Genomic DNA, 16,295 nt, shown 5'->3' on the forward strand with positions numbered 1-16,295 from the left:
TGCAATTGGCGTAACGGTCTGTCTTATTAGATCCTTGTTCCATAATGATCGTGAATTCTGAGCAGTCTCGGAGAGGTCGGCTGCTCCTGTGCATCTATTAGTCAATGACATTTGGGATCATCAGTCGTCGTCTTCCAAAATATGCAGATGTTTGACACCGGTGGATAATGAGTCACGACGCTTCGTCTTCTCCTTCTTGGATCAAGACAGTAAAATTATTAAGATGCTGAATGTTATTAAGGCATTAAAGGGGTACTCCGGTGATTTAGTTTCCTATTAAATCAACTGGTTTTTAGAAAGTAATATAGATTTGTAATTGACTTTTATTTGCTGTTTTCTAACCATACTTATCAGCTGCTGTACATCCTGCAGGAAGTGGTGTATTCTCTCCAGTCTGACACAGTGCTCTGTGCTGCCACCTCTGTCCATGACAGGAACTGTCCAGAGCAGCAGCAAATCCCCTTAGATAACCTCTCCTTCTCTGGACAGTTCCTGACATGGACAGAGGAGGCAGCAGAGAGCACTGTGTCAGACTGGAGAGAATACACCACTTCCTGCAGGACATACAGCAGCTGATAAGTACTGGAAGACTGGAGATTTTTAAATAGAAGTAAATTACATATCCATATGTCTTCCAGTACTTATAAGCTTTTGTATGTCCTGCAGGAAGTGGTGTATTCTTTCCAGCCTGACACAGTGCTCTGGCACAGTTTTTTTCAACTACCCCTTTAACAACTCTACCCCTAAAACAAGATGGGAATTTATATTATTATAATAATACTATTTAAATTAAATTTAAAAAAATTACAAGCATCTGGCTTAGAGATGCATTCCCTTCAAAGCAAGCTATAGGGGTGCAGAGGTGGCAGTCAGATGCCCCTCTGCCACATAAGATCACCCTATCACGCAGTAGCAAATCCCCATAGGAAACCTCTCCGGCTCCGGACACTTCCTGACATGGACAGAGGTGGCAGCAGAGAGCACTGTGTCAGACTGGGGATAATACACCACTTCCTGCAGTACTGAAGTATGGGAAGAAAATAGAAGTAAGTTACAAATATATATAACTTTCTGAAACCAGTTGATTTGAAAGAAAAATAATTTTGCCGGAGTACCCCTTTAAGAAAGATGAAGACATTGAAAGGGACGAGGAGTCGTGGCTTCTGTATCTTATCAATGAAATGAGAGAAAACCATCAAAGCAAAGTCAAGTTTTGTGCTGGAATCGTGAAAACATTTACATTGTCCAAAAAACGTGTTTTTCCTGTAAACGTTTGTGTAGCTATTCTGTCATTGAAGCCAAGGGAAACCTTATGTTATTGCGGTGTTCTACATAACGGTAGGAAGGAATATGGATCCAAAATTCATTAGACTGGCAAGTATGGAGAGGACTGAAGAGAAAAAGAGTGGTGGTCAGTGACCGAGAGACAAGAAGAGTCATCTCAATAATTCTAACATGGCCGACTGTAGGTCCAACTTCCAGTTACAGCAGGAGGAGTTCTTCTAACATTGCTGGTACACTGTATACTAAGTCATGCAAATCCCCCGACATGACAGTATAAGGTGTAGGGGGCCTCCCGACCCTCCACCCCTTTCTTCTCTGAGCTGTCTGGCTGCACCTAACCTATAGCCACGCCGAACGTTCATGTATATGGGGAGAATGGGAGAGGTAACTGTCACGAACCAGCGTTCAACCAAGAGGTTTTGAAGGTTTATAAGCACTTACTGCAGCTCATTCAATGAAATGCAGTGAAGATGGTTGCACAGTTATCTCCTATCCACAGCATAGCCAAATATCCCTCCAGGGAAGGACCTAGAGAAGGGGCGGCTCCTGTAAGAAAACCACCATATTAAGTGTCAATATCAAGTCAAGGAGTATGACCAGAGAAATACCAAGGCCAGGTATCTATCCACAGACAGCTGTTTTGGGGTGTTGCCCTTCATCAGTGCGGAGTAGGATTCTGGCTAGGTGGAAGCAATGGCGAGTAGACCAACACAGTAAAACAATCAATGATCTTGGGGAGACCAGCTTAAAAAGACACTAGGCTGCTAGTAAGAGCACCCAACACAGTGACAACCTAGGCGCATTGTCCTCTGCGAAATACAAATATGCAAAGAGAATCCATGGAGCCTCACTATTTAAGAGTCTTGAAACACGAGACTGGCCAGATGTCTCTCCAGGGAAGGATCCAGCCATGGGGGGGCCCCAGACCACCAAAACCAAAATCCACAGTATTTGGCATAACTCTCTGATCCCAGGGGGTCCGACTGCTGAGACTCTTTCATAGACCCACGTCTCGCTTGAGAATGGCGAAGTTAACACACATGGATGCCAGAGCTCCATTCATTCTCTATGGGAGCTGCAGGGATAGCCAAACACTGTATTCGGCTACCTCCGGCAGCTTCCATAGAGAATGAATGGAGCGGCAACCCATCCAACTGCACCCTTTTACATTCTCTTAAAGGGGATGTCTGGTGTCAGACTTTTTTTTTTCCCAAAAGAGTCAGGGAGGAGGTAGCTGAACATAACACGATTCACCTACCTCCCCATCTCCAGCGCTGGGGTCTGCTATCCATGGGCTTCTTAGCAGGGTGCCTCCTCAGCCGCTGAGGGGGGATGACACAAGACGACCCAGGCCCCCACTAAGACCAGGAAGTGGCCGGTGGACTGGGAACCCCAGCGCTGCAGCCTGGGAGGTAGGTGCATGTTGTTATGTTCAGCCACCTCCTCCCCAGCTTTTTTGAAAAAATGTCCGACACCGGACTACTCCTTTACTACTTTACGGGTGATTTAGTAGATGGAGGAAGTGAGGGGGCTTTGATGCCCAACTAGACCTGTTGACCAAACAACTCTCACTCCTGACCCCCCATACACGTGCATGGTCGACTTGGTCACCCTACACAGTTAGATGGTCGCTTTGCCCCCACTGAAACCTTGGGCTTGGCCAACATTTATCTTCACTGCTCAGAGTCGACACCCCTATCAATCATACCTTGCATTAGAATTAGATCATCAATGTATGATATATTAATAAAGTATTGCTTGGGATGTTTTTGAATGTTTTTGGGTACCATATGTTACTAATACATTTATAGTTATTCTCGGGGCTTATTGGACCTGAACTCTCGAGGACTCCCATCACTTTCAGCGGCTTTTCCTATTTTCTATGTATAATTGCTTAGTATCCTTGGTGATAATGAATGTGAATGTGCCACAAGCTGGAGGTGATGGTGGAGGGAGAGGGTGAAGTGTTCAGATGATTCAGGGGAAGGAGACGGTGCATCAGGGTTCAGTCTCCCACAGTCCACTTCAATAATATTAAACAGCGTCTAGGTCTAGTGCAGTAAAGGTTATTGTCTATATTTCCGGTGACCCAAGGAGTTGAAGAGGTTGCTGTATCTCTGGTGGCTTTGGGCAGTGAAGGGTTTAACGCAAGGAACCCTGATGAAGAGCAGTGTATAGAAGCAACCCAGTTATGTCTATAATCATAGAGATGAGTGCAGGGAGGGGAAGAGAGGACTGTGCAGCTGTGACTGTATGACTACACAATTCTCTATATAATAATAGAGATGAGTGCAGGGAGGGGATAGAGAGGACTGTGCAGCTGTAACTCTATGGCCACACAGTTCTTTCTATGATCATAGAGATGAGTGCAGGGAGGTAATAGAGAGGACTGTGCAGCTGTAACTGTATGACCACACAGTTCTATCTATAATCATAGAGATGAATGCAAGGAGGGTATAGAGAGGACTGTGCCGCTATAACTATGGTCACACAGTTCTCTCTATGATCATAGAGATGAGTGCAGAGAGGGGATAGAGAGGACTGTGCAGCTGTAACTGTATGGTCACACTATGATCATAGAGATAAGTGCAAGGAGGGTATAGAGAGGAATGTGCAGCTGTAACTGCATGACCACACAGTTCTCTCTATGATCATAGAGATGAGTGCAGGGAGGGGATAGAGAGGACTGTGCGGCTATAACTATGGTCACACAGTTCTCTCTATGATCATAGAGATGAGTGCAGGGAGTGAATAGAGAGGACTGTGCCGCTATAACTATGGTCACACAGTTCTCTCTTTTATCATAGAGATGAGTGCAGGGAGTGAATAGAGAGGACTGTGCAGCTATAACTATGGTCACACAGTTCTCTCTATGATCTTAGAGATGAGTGCAGGGAGGGGACAGAGAGGACTGTGCAGCTATAACTATGGTCACACAGTTCTCTCTATGATCATAGAGATGAGTGCAGGGAGGGGACAGAGAGGACTGTGCAGCTGTAACTATGGGCACACAGTTCTCTCTATGATCATAGAGATGAGTGCAGGGATGGGATACCTTTGGGCATAATATGAACAATTCATTGGTTCCTTACTGTTGTGTGTAAATGATTTGCTGCAGCATCAGGGCTCAGTATTGGTGGGAAACCCCATCTCTAAAGCCGAGATCACAATATGTCTTCTGTGCTTCCGAATTTACATAATGGGGTAAAGGGGGTAACAAGCCCAGAGGAACTTTCCTTCCAGATTATAGAGAGTATGAAATGTGTGAAGCAGCCTGAGGCATGATGGGAGAGACGTTCACCAATAATCTATAGAGAAAACCCTTGTATTCCCAGCCATTGTGCTGATGTGATCCAGCCTAGGTGTATGAGGGCAGGCAATGCACAGAGCTATCGGATCAGCAGGAGTTAATGTAACCATAACCTTGGTTGTGTGTTACCAGTACTGGAAATTCATTGGGTAATCGCAGACACCTGAGTGGGATGAGATTGCGAGACCAAGAGCGGACAAAAAAAAAATTGTAGAGTGAAAAGGAAGGTCTATAGACCGAGCACTTTGTGGGAAAGCATCGTGCTGTGAAAAGCTGTGACTGCTCAGCTGCTGAGCCGAGAAGCCATTGGCAGAAAATGTAAAGATCACCGGTGAATTTCTCCACATCCGCTCAGTACTCACCGGTGACTGCCGAGAAATTCTCCATAATATACAGGTGAGGCCACGCTATATGGGAGGGAGATGTATGAGGGCATCGAGATCAGCTGGGAGGATTGGTTGTCCTGCTTTGTATTATTGAATAATTTATATCATATTTTTAGCATTCATTTACTGTCAAAATATTTTTTTTAAAAATCTTTTAAATTTCTGAATTTATAAAAAAAAAATAATAAATGTGCTTATATTTAAAAAATATATCTATAGTAAATAAAAGGTCTATTAATACATTATTTTTTTGGTTTTTAAAAAATATATTTTTATGTATATATACACATGTATATGTATGTATATGTGTGTGTGTATATATATATATATATAATTATATTATTGCTATTATTGTTTTTTTTATTATTATTATTATTATTATTATTACAAATAAATTGATATTAAATCATCTATTTATTTTTTTATTCTTATTTATCATTTTTACTATTAAACTAAATTATCTCATTTATACTTTTTACGGCCCTTTTTAAGGTTTCAGGATTTTTTTGCAGCTGGGTTATTACGATGCAGTAAAATTATTACGATGCAGATGTTACATTGGTTAATGATTCCTTATAAAAACATTGATGAAGTCAACCATTTCATTAAAGTTTCATTCGGATCGTTTATAGGAGAACCGGGCAGTAAACAACAATTAGGGGGATGATTATTATTATTATTATTATTATTATAACTACTTTTCAGATTTTGTTTAGAAGTTTTTGCCGCTCTGATTTTTTAAAATAAGAAACTAAATAAGTCCAAAGAGAAGAAAGTTTTTAGTGGATTTTCGCTCAATTTTTTGCCTTCATGTAATATTGTTTTTTTGGAAGTTTGTAACCTATTTGTTCTATAGACCGCCATAGTTGTGTTTTATGCATGTGTTATTGTGTGTTGCGTTCTTTCTGGTGTTTTTCGACCAGTTTGTGGCAAATTTTTCCTATAGAGCGCAATAATAATGCTCATGTAAATGCATTTTGTTCTTTTGACGCTTTTTATGCTACAAATCATGTGATTCAGAAAGAAATCATCGATTGACATGGTTTGTAAATCAGATAAATATTCAGGAAAAATGACGCAGTGGAAAGAGGAATTTTTTAAGCTGGGTAAGAAGTGAGATAGAGACCTTACCTTTTTATCCTGTGAATTAGTTGCGCTGATTTACTAACAATAGACAGTGCAAACTTCAAATACCCCATATAGTTGAGCGTATCTGAACGCGGTCTAGTCTAACTGTATTAGTTGGCTTACTTTTAGGTATTTCGGCCATGCCCCCTTTTGCTACAACCATGTCATCTCTTACCGCACCCCTTTAGACGGACCCTGCAGAAGTGTGTCTAAAAAATAAATGCTGGGTAAGTACATGGCCTAATGCACCGCCGCATGTGAGCATCGATCAGAGAGATTATTGCTCAGTTACGAGGATTGATCAGTGAGATTGGCGCTCATTTATGAGGATTGATCAGTGAGATTGGCGCTCATTTACGAGGATTGATCAGTGAGATTGGCGCTCATTTATGAGGATTGATCAGTGAGATCAGCTCTTATTTACGAGGATCGATCAGTGAGATCAGCACTGATTTACGAGGAGTGATCAGTGAGATCGGCGCTCATTTACAAGGATTGATCAGTGAGATCGGCGCTGATTTACGAGGATCGATCAGTGAGATCGGCGCTTGTAGAGCTTTTACAAGGATCGATCAGTCATGAGATCAGGGTGCACGATTGCGGGATCATTTGTGCGACCCATTAGCTTTGTCATAGTCTTCTGTACATTTCCGCTTACACAGGAAGAAGTTCAGCTGACTAGTCTTACTTAAGAGCAAGAGAACTTTTTGGAAATCAGCTGATCACCGGCCCTTTTACATGGCCTGATTTTTGGCAGTGAGCATGTGATCAGGATTATTGAGGTGTAAGGAAGTGTTGAGCAGAGTTGCCAAACTGTTCGGGTTCGGCAACGTTCTCTGATCCCAGGCACTCGATATTTGACTGGAGAAGCTGGGTGCCACCGTAAGGCTTTCAGGAAAACATGGATAGAGCCTAAAGCCTATGACTGTATCCATCTTTTCAAGATCTCCATCCAACTTCTCCAGCAGTTGAGAGTCAAATTCCGAGTGTCCGGGCTCAGAGAACAGTGCCAAATCCAAACAGTTTGGCAAGTTCACGCAAGAGGCCAAAAATACCAGGGACAATTTTCAGTACCCGCTAAGATTTGAATCCCATTTACCGTAACAATTCACATGGAAAATTAAAGGTGTTCTCCAGCTCTACAAAAATATGGCCACTTTCTTCCAAAGACAGCACCGCTCTTGTCTCCAGGTCAGGTGTGGGTTGCAATTAAGCTCCATTCACTTCATGGGATCAGAGTTACAGAACCTGCACCCAAACTGGAGACAAGAGCAGTGCTGTTTCGGGAAGAAAGTGGCCAAGATTTTGTAGCGTTGGATTACCCCTTTAAGAAACTTTACATTTTCTGATGTCACTATCTCCATTCCTACATTATGGTGATCATTATTGTGTTTGCCTTCTTCACTCTTCTCTTCTCCGATACATGACCACAGCTCCTCGCCGGACACCATACATACATGTCAGTGCTGTTAGTCTTCTGCTATAGATGTGACAGGAGCGTCAGTGTCTTGTCTTATAACATGGCGTACACCAATTTACATAAACCTGCTAAGCTTCCCCAATCTCTGAGATGGAATACGAATATATATATAGGGTTTATACCACCCATAGTGATGGGGGAAGGGGCCGACCATAGCAGCTGTAGTATGCTTCATGTACATTACCGCCGTCCTAATCCTTCACGTGGCCGGGAATGTGCAGAACTTTCCATAAGCCGATATATATAAACTTGGAATAATTAGGTGGAAATTGGTGGTTGGAATGAAATGGAAATGAGGAAACATAATCTATTTCTTCTTCAGAAATTCCTGATCCATGTTAATGTCATCTAAGGAGGCGAGCCTGTTCTCAGATTAGGGACGTCTGCCATCAATCTGCCAGGAAATAGGATACATGTGAAAGGTGCCATTGGGTAATTCACGTAATTCACACGGAAATTATTTTCTATGGGTGCGATAAGCAAAAAGAACCCGACATATAACGGATTGGTAGAATGCGTTCTGATATCTATAGGATAAGGGCCATATTACACGGGACGATTATCGTTCGAAAAATCGTTAGGTCGTTTGGATTTAAACAATAAACGTTCGCGCAATAGCAGACAACGATTAAATGACCAACGAGAAATCATTGGTCATTTGAGAGAATCCTGACCTAGTTTTATCGTTTGATCGTTCACAAATCCTTCGCACATCGTTCGGTGTAATAAGAAGTCATAGCTGAAACGTACGCAATAGCGGCTACAAAACGTACGCAAGAACGATTATAAGTAACAATCATCGTTCTTTGTAATTGGGCAAACGATTTCGGGTTGTTTGCCATAGCGGTCGTTTGAGATTGTTTATCGTTAGTCGTCAAAAATCGTTTGGTGTAATAGTACCCTAAGGAAACATATGGGAGATGTGTGGCTATATGATCAGTGGCTTAATGGTGGGGTGTAAAGGCATCAATACTTATCAGCTGCTGTATGTCCTGCAGGAAGTGGTGTATTCTATCCAGTCTGACACGGTGCTCTCTGCTGCCATCTCTGTCCATGTCAGGAACTGTCCAGAGCAGCAGCAAATCCCTATAGAAAACCTCTCCTGTCTGGACAGTTCCTGACATGGACAGAGATGGCAGCAGAGAGCACTGTGTCAGACTGGAAAGAATACAACACTTCCTGCAGGACATACAGCAGTTGATAAGTACAGGAAAACTTAAGGTTTTTTAATAGAAGTAAACTACAAATATCTGTCATTTTCTGGCACCAGTTGATTTGAAAGAAAAAAAATTAGGGGGTGAACAACCCCTTTAACGTGATGGTGGAGAATAATGTAATAACTTGAAGTTTAATGACCTGCACATTCCTTCCACATACGTCAATGTCTGGAATAATCAAAAATACCACAAACAAACATCATGAGGGATGACAAGACTTGATGCACAATCCGGCATATTATCACCATGAGGCTTGAAGTTATTGAGATTTATTTACAGTGTTTGCAACCTGGGATTGTAGCAGAGCTGAGTTTGTTGCTTGGCAGCTCGTTTTTATACTGGGAACGGTGGATCTGCGCAGGATCACATAATGAGGAGACTGTAAAGCTTGCCGGAGCTCTGTGCTCCCATCAGTCAGGTGACTGGTCATTGATAACCAGACGGAGTACATACACTGGACACCGGTGCTGGAAGGCTAATAGAGATGAGCGAACCTGGAGCATGCTGGTGTCCATCCGAACCCGAACGTTCGGCATTTGATTAGCTGGGGCTGCTGAACTTGGATAAAGCTCTAAGGTTGTCTGGAAAACATGGATACAGCCAATGACTATATCCATGTTTTCCACATAGCCTTAGGGCTTTATCCAACTTCAGCAGCCACCGCTAATCAAATGCCGAAAGTTCGGGTTCGGATCGACTCGAGCAGGCTCCAGGTTCCCTCAACTCTACTAACAGAGCCTTATTGCTCAAGCAGCTTGAGTAGGGTGAAGTTGTCTTATATAGGTACGGGTTTGCGGTAATTGGTTGGGCACAGATTTGGGTGTGCATGATGGCCCTATGGGTATTGTTGGGAAGTACAGTAGCGGTAAGAGAAGGAGGAGCAGAAGCATGGTGGGAGGAGGCACTGACCAGGCAGCATGGAACATAACCCAGCAGTTATGTCTTCCGGGAGGCCCAATGCACCAACATTACACCGAGGATAACTGCAACCACCAACATTACACCCGAGGATAACTGCAACCACCAACATTACACCCGAGGATAGCTGCAACCACCAACATTACACCCGCGGATAGCTGCAACCACCAACATTACACCCGCGGATAGCTGCAACCACAAACATTACACCCGCGGATAGCTGCAACCACCAACATTACACCCGCGGATAGCTGCAACCACCAACATTACACCCGCAGATAGCTGCAACCACCAACATTACACATAAGAATAGCTGCAACCACCAACATTACACCCGCAGATAGCTGCAACCACCAACATTACACATAAGAATAGCTGCAACCACCAACATTACACCCGCAGATAGCTGCAACCACCAACATTACACCTAAGGATAGCTGCAACCACCAACATTACACCCGAGGATAGCTGCAACCACCAACATTACACCCGCGGATAGCTGCAACCACCAACATTACACCTGCAGATAGCTGCAACCACCAACATTACACCCGAGGATAGCTGCAACCACCAACATTACACCCGCAGATAGCTGCAACCACCAACATTACACCCGAGGATAGCTGCAACCACCAACATTACACCCGCGGATAGCTGCAACCACCAACATTACACCTGCAGATAACTGCAACCACCAACATTACACCCGAGGATAGCTGCAACCACCAACATTACACCCGCAGATAGCTGCAACCACCAACATTACACCCGAGGATAGCTGCAACCACCAACATTACACCCGCGGATAGCTGCAACCACCAACATTACACCCGCAGATAGCTGCAACCACCAACATTACACCCGAGGATAGCTGCAACCACCAACATTACACCCGAGGATAGCTGCAACCACCAACATTACACCCGCAGATAGCTGCAACCACCAACATTACACCCGAGGATAGCTGCAACCACCAACATTACACCCGCGGATAGCTGCAACCACCAACATTACACCCGCAGATAGCTGCAACCACCAACATTACAGCTGCAACCACCAACATTACACCGAGGATAACTGCAACCACCAACATTACACCCGCAGATAACTGCAACCACCAACATTACACCCACGGATAACTGCAACCACCAACATTACACCCATGGATAACTGCAACCACCAACATTACACCCGCTGATAGCTGCAACCACCAACATTACACCCGCTGATAGCTGCAACCACCAACATTACACCAGCGGATGACTGCAACCACCAACATTACACCAGCGGATAGCTGCAACTACCAACTTACCCATTAACTTAGCAGATGTTCAACTGTTGTGAGCTGAATCTCTACAGGAGAACCATTTGAGGTATCCCAGGGAAGTGACGATGATGGGAGTCATGGTGGGATCCATACACCCATATCCTATTTAGGTGATGGCAGAAAAAACATCTGTGGTGAATGGTAGCTGCGTGTATGCAGGATAGCTGAGCCTAGCAGTGTTGTACATATGTCATATGGCAGAGTAATATTGCTAAACTTACGGTCCCCCGTATTTTGGGCAGATGATTGCAGATGGTCAATAACACTGAAAAAGTCAAAGGAAAGGATTTATAAAATCCATCAGTCAGCAGGGGCAGGGGGGAAATTGATTCGAACTTACCTCTCCCCGTGACCGAGGTGAATGCATTCCCCCCCCCCCCCCCCCCCCCCCCGTGTTTTGAATGACGTCTCAGCTCTGGGGAAAAGGCCTGTACCGACTGATGGACTAGCCGCTCAGGCATTTAGTGACTGGAGCCGCGTCTCACCCTAGTCACTGACTGGCTGAACGGTTAGTCCATCAGCCGGGTTATGATGTGTCAGTGGTGGAGATCCCAGAGCCCAGTACCACTGCTCACTGCAGACACAGGGAGAGGTAAGTTAGTACTTGTTATCAAATTCCTCCCTGCCCCTGCTGGCTGACAAATGTTATAAATCGACAGACTTCTCCTTTGACCTATGTGTAGTGGTTTTGTAGAGCAGTCCTGAGCTGCTGAATCCCTGAAGTTCTTGAGCTTGGCATTCTGCTGGGTTCAGGGGCTCTGAAGAGGAAAAAACTTCTCTTTGCTTAAACCTTTTTAAAAGAAGACATCAGATCAGGATAAACCTGGACACAGGATCTGTTTAATCTGTATTCTGCTCAGAATTAACTTTTAATATGTTGCTTCTCAGGCCCAGAACAGAGCAAACAGCTTATTTTTACCTTTTTGCACTCCCCGGTGTTCGCCAAAGTCATTTTTCGTCCCCGGCTGAACAATCCCCCTCCCACTTCAGAGACAGATTCATCTGGCAGTGACAGCCCGATCAGCCAATCACTGGCCGTGCCGCTGTCCTATCTCATCAGTGATTGGACCTAAAATTATGTAGGAGGACACTGGGGGAGCAATCCTGGCCAGTTTTTGGCTCTTGCCTTTACAGCAACAGCTCTGAATATAGAGACTGCGAAAAACTACTCACAGAAAAACTAAGAAATTAGGTAAATCTTGCAGTCATTGGCTCTAACCAGTTATCGCTACAGAAAAATAAATCTTTAGTTCATTGTGGACTTTGTTCTCTTTGCTATGGTCATGTCCAGACCCATTCACTTTGCCTACCCTAGGTCATTGACCTTGCTGCACTGTCCTGTCCCACAATGCTCGGGGTCACATTACACTAAGCTTATTACGAAAAAAGGAATTGCTATAAAACCAGTTTTCATCAAACATCTCGTATAACCCCTTAATAATACAATGGATATTATAATCAAAACTCTTTGTAAGCGACCCGATCGTCTTTCACAAGAGCCATAGATACATAAAAAGAAGATGTCTGCCTGCTCCACTTTGTATCTGTCATCAGTGTCGGTGAAGAGGGTTATGTGGCAGAGATCTAATAAGTGGGAGATCAGAAGAGCTTTGTGTCAGTATACAATGGTGTATTCAGTGCCGTACATGATACATTAACCCAACAGGAACATTCAAGGCAAAACGCCAACAATGGAGTGGAGAGTATCCCCCTTACTAGCTCCGACCAGATGGTTGTCTTTGTGGCATTAAGATGTTCTGCTCAGGTGTTGTCTCATTACAGAGCAAAACGGGGGTCTTCTGCTGGCCCCTAGAACCATGAAGATACAGGCATAATAAGGAAAAGCTCTGGTTGGACCCACCACAGGTAAGGGCGCTTAGGGCTCCTATTCTACATAGACATTGTAACCTTGGTGGTCTGCTCATCCTGATGGGCACATGTTGCTCCATGTTGTGCAGCCTGGGTCCCTATCACTGCTATGAACTTGTTGCCGCCACTTGGTCTGCCCATAGGGTGCGCATGTGCTTCCTTCCTGCATCTTAAAGGGACAGTTTTCGTAAACCAACTCCTTCTCTAGCTGATGCTTGTCAATCACCATCACTAGCCATACCCCGACTGAGCAATTTAATTCCTATGCTTCTAGTGTCCTGCCATGGTCTTCGAAACCTCATCTATGTCTTGTAGCCTGTAGTATACCAGGCCTCTGCCTGTACCCGGAATCTTCTTTTCATAGAGCATTGCACCAGTGGCTTTTGGCCTAAAGGTGGTAACTAGAGATGAGCGAACCTCGAGCATGTCGATCTGAACCCGAACTTTCGGCATTTGATTAGCGGTGGCTGCTGAACTTGGATAAAGCCCTAAGGCTATGTGGAAATCATGTATATAGTCATTGGCTGTATCCATGTTTTCCAGACAACCTTAGAGCTTTATCCAAGTTCAGCAGCCCCAGCTAATCAAATACCGAACGTTCGGGTTCGGATCGACTCGAACCTAAACCTGGTCCTCTGCAGTGAAGTCCAGATCCTTGTAGGTTTAAAGGGTGAAAAGAAGGGGACCAGTCAGTCAATACCCACAGGAATGGCCCAAAGTCAGACTGGTCGGGTGGCACAATGGGTCTGAACTCGCTGGTTGTATCAAACGCCACAACAAGAGATGGATCCCACTGCCCTTCTCTCCTACAGGAAGAGGGTGATCAAGGACTGGAGCTTCTTGGGACAATGAAAAATTACCAGATTCTCCTTTTTCGAGGTCCCTATATCTTTATGTACACACCATCACACGTGAAACATTTTCTAAAATGTTTTGTAGAGTTTTTAATTCCACTTTAAAGACCATGCCAGCTGTGAAACATAACAGTAATAATATACAAGATAAGTAACACAAGGAAGAGCACATGAATAAGGAAGGTGGGGACAGTGCACCTCTGGGACAGGGGAGAGGTGAGTACAGGTCATTATATAAACTAAATCCCAACCCCGATGGGACGAGGAATCATGGATTGGGCACATTGCTGGATGGGTTGTGCTAACAACAGGCAGCAAATTGATAGGAAATAACCATAGGTTTACCCCCTATGACCCAACAATATTCCACTGTCTCCATGGTTATTGTCTTTTTTCTAGTACAAAGCGAACTTGCTGAACTCTTTGGGTTTGGCAATGTTCCCCCAACCCGTATGTTTGGCATTTGACTCCCGCTGGCTGGAGAAGTTGGATGCTGCCCTAGGGAGTCTTGGAAAACATGGATATAGCCATAGGCCATAGGCTGTATACATGCTTTCCTGGCACACCTAGGGCTACATCAAACTTCTTCAGACACCTGGAGCCAAATGTAGAGCATTCGGGTTCGGAAAGCGTTGCCAAACCAAACAATTCAACAAGTTCGCTCAACACTACCCCTATCCTTTATATAGCAGAAAAAAGACTGTCCCAGGCCTTCAACTATCTACTCTTCCAACCTTATCCTCACATCTGTACAAGGATGTGGCTCAACCATGGAGAATTATGTTCTGCTAACCACTAGTAGACTACATTTGGATACAGGACGGGTACGCCCCGGTATACAGTATGTCGGCATACCATTCTGGTAGTCTTTAAGCTTAGGCTTAATTTCCCAGTTGAGTCCAAGTGAACCAACATCACATTGGGTGATCCTGCTCAAAAACGGCAGCCATAAAGAAAAGACTAATCGTTTAGTTCTGTAATGGCAATCGTGGATCTGCTGAACCACCGCTAGCAATAGCATAAGTCTAAGGGGCCTCTGAACTGCACCAGAGCCCTCTGCAAGGTAGGTTGGATTTGCTGCGAGAGTAGACCCCCAGGTCGCTACCCCTGGCTTGCTAGCCGAGGCGGGTAAGGTGCAGCTGAAGACACATAGGTAGGAAGACTACCAGGACTCATGGCTGAAAACAGTACAGCAATCACGGACAGGGACCACAGGTGGCTGGAATCACGGGCTGAGCTGGGAACGCTCACTAATGGTACTTTTACACGGAGCAATAATTCGCCCGATCGCACGATTAACGATTTTGAATGAACAATGTTTTTTTTATAACGATCAGCGTTTAGACGGAATGATACATTGTACGGAAAAATCGTTATGCGATCGCTTAAGCCTATCTCACACATAGGGTAAATCGTTGAAAGAATGTTTACACAACGATCAGCGAATTTTTTGCGAACGACCAACGATAATTTGAGAACATGGTGAAAGATCAAAATAAACGATTTCTCGCTCGTCGTTTGATCGTTTGCAGCGTTTACACATACGATTATCGTTCAAATTTGATCGCTATCGTGCAAATTCGAACGATAATCGTTCTGTGTAAAAGGACCATAAGGAAGCATGCAGAGGCTCCAACAAGGAAGCCTGGTGCATGCAGGGTATTTATAGGAATTGGCTGCAGTCAACAGCCAATTAAGGGCGCACTGGCCCCTTAAGTTCTAGGAGGTGGGGATGTGTGCCGGTGGAGAGATGGCGGTGCCCGGCCTCTGCACATGGGCTCCAGTGTCCACCACAACCTAAAGACAGTGGGCGCGTCGGCGTCCCGGAGCAGCCGTTACAAGTTCTTTCTTCACCATTTGGCACATTGAAGATTTCATCTAACATACGTTACCTAAATAGAGATGAGAAGTCTTTGTTCTTCCGGCCCAAGACACCGTCTTTTCTTCTGCCATAGTCCTTGCTTTGCTTTGTACTCTCCAGTCAGTTTCTATAGAGAACATTAACATCGCTGCGCTCTTGCCCACACAGCTGAAATCTTATCTCCTAAGAACTTATCCTTCCCGCTTGTTCCTTGTTGACCATAGCAAGATCCAACATGTTTGGTTCCATTGTAAGACGTAATCTTCTCATTTCATAAATCAACGGAAGCAAAATGGGCATGAAGAGAACACAGTATCAGGTGTTTACTGAAGGATATAGAGCTTTATTTTGAAAATTATTTTTTGGCTTAGTTATTAGGAAGAACTTCATGTCAGGGAGGCGAGTTGACCAGGTTGTAGTCAAGATTTTCTTTGCCATGTGAAAGATCCATTAACACTAAACCCAGAGGACACAATCCTTACAATCAGATGTCACTGTTATTAGTGAATAAGTAACTCGACGCTTCACACTGTTAGCAGACACGTTACATCCACAGCATTGCGCCCATTGGCTATATAGAATTATAGCAGCAAGACCCAGTGGTAGACTCCCAGTGGCAAAGGGGTGCAAGGATCAGGTTTTTTTGCCACCTGGAACAGTA

This window comes from Dendropsophus ebraccatus, chromosome 12, assembly GCF_027789765.1.
Source record: "Dendropsophus ebraccatus isolate aDenEbr1 chromosome 12, aDenEbr1.pat, whole genome shotgun sequence".
Taxonomy (NCBI): domain Eukaryota; kingdom Metazoa; phylum Chordata; class Amphibia; order Anura; family Hylidae; genus Dendropsophus; species Dendropsophus ebraccatus.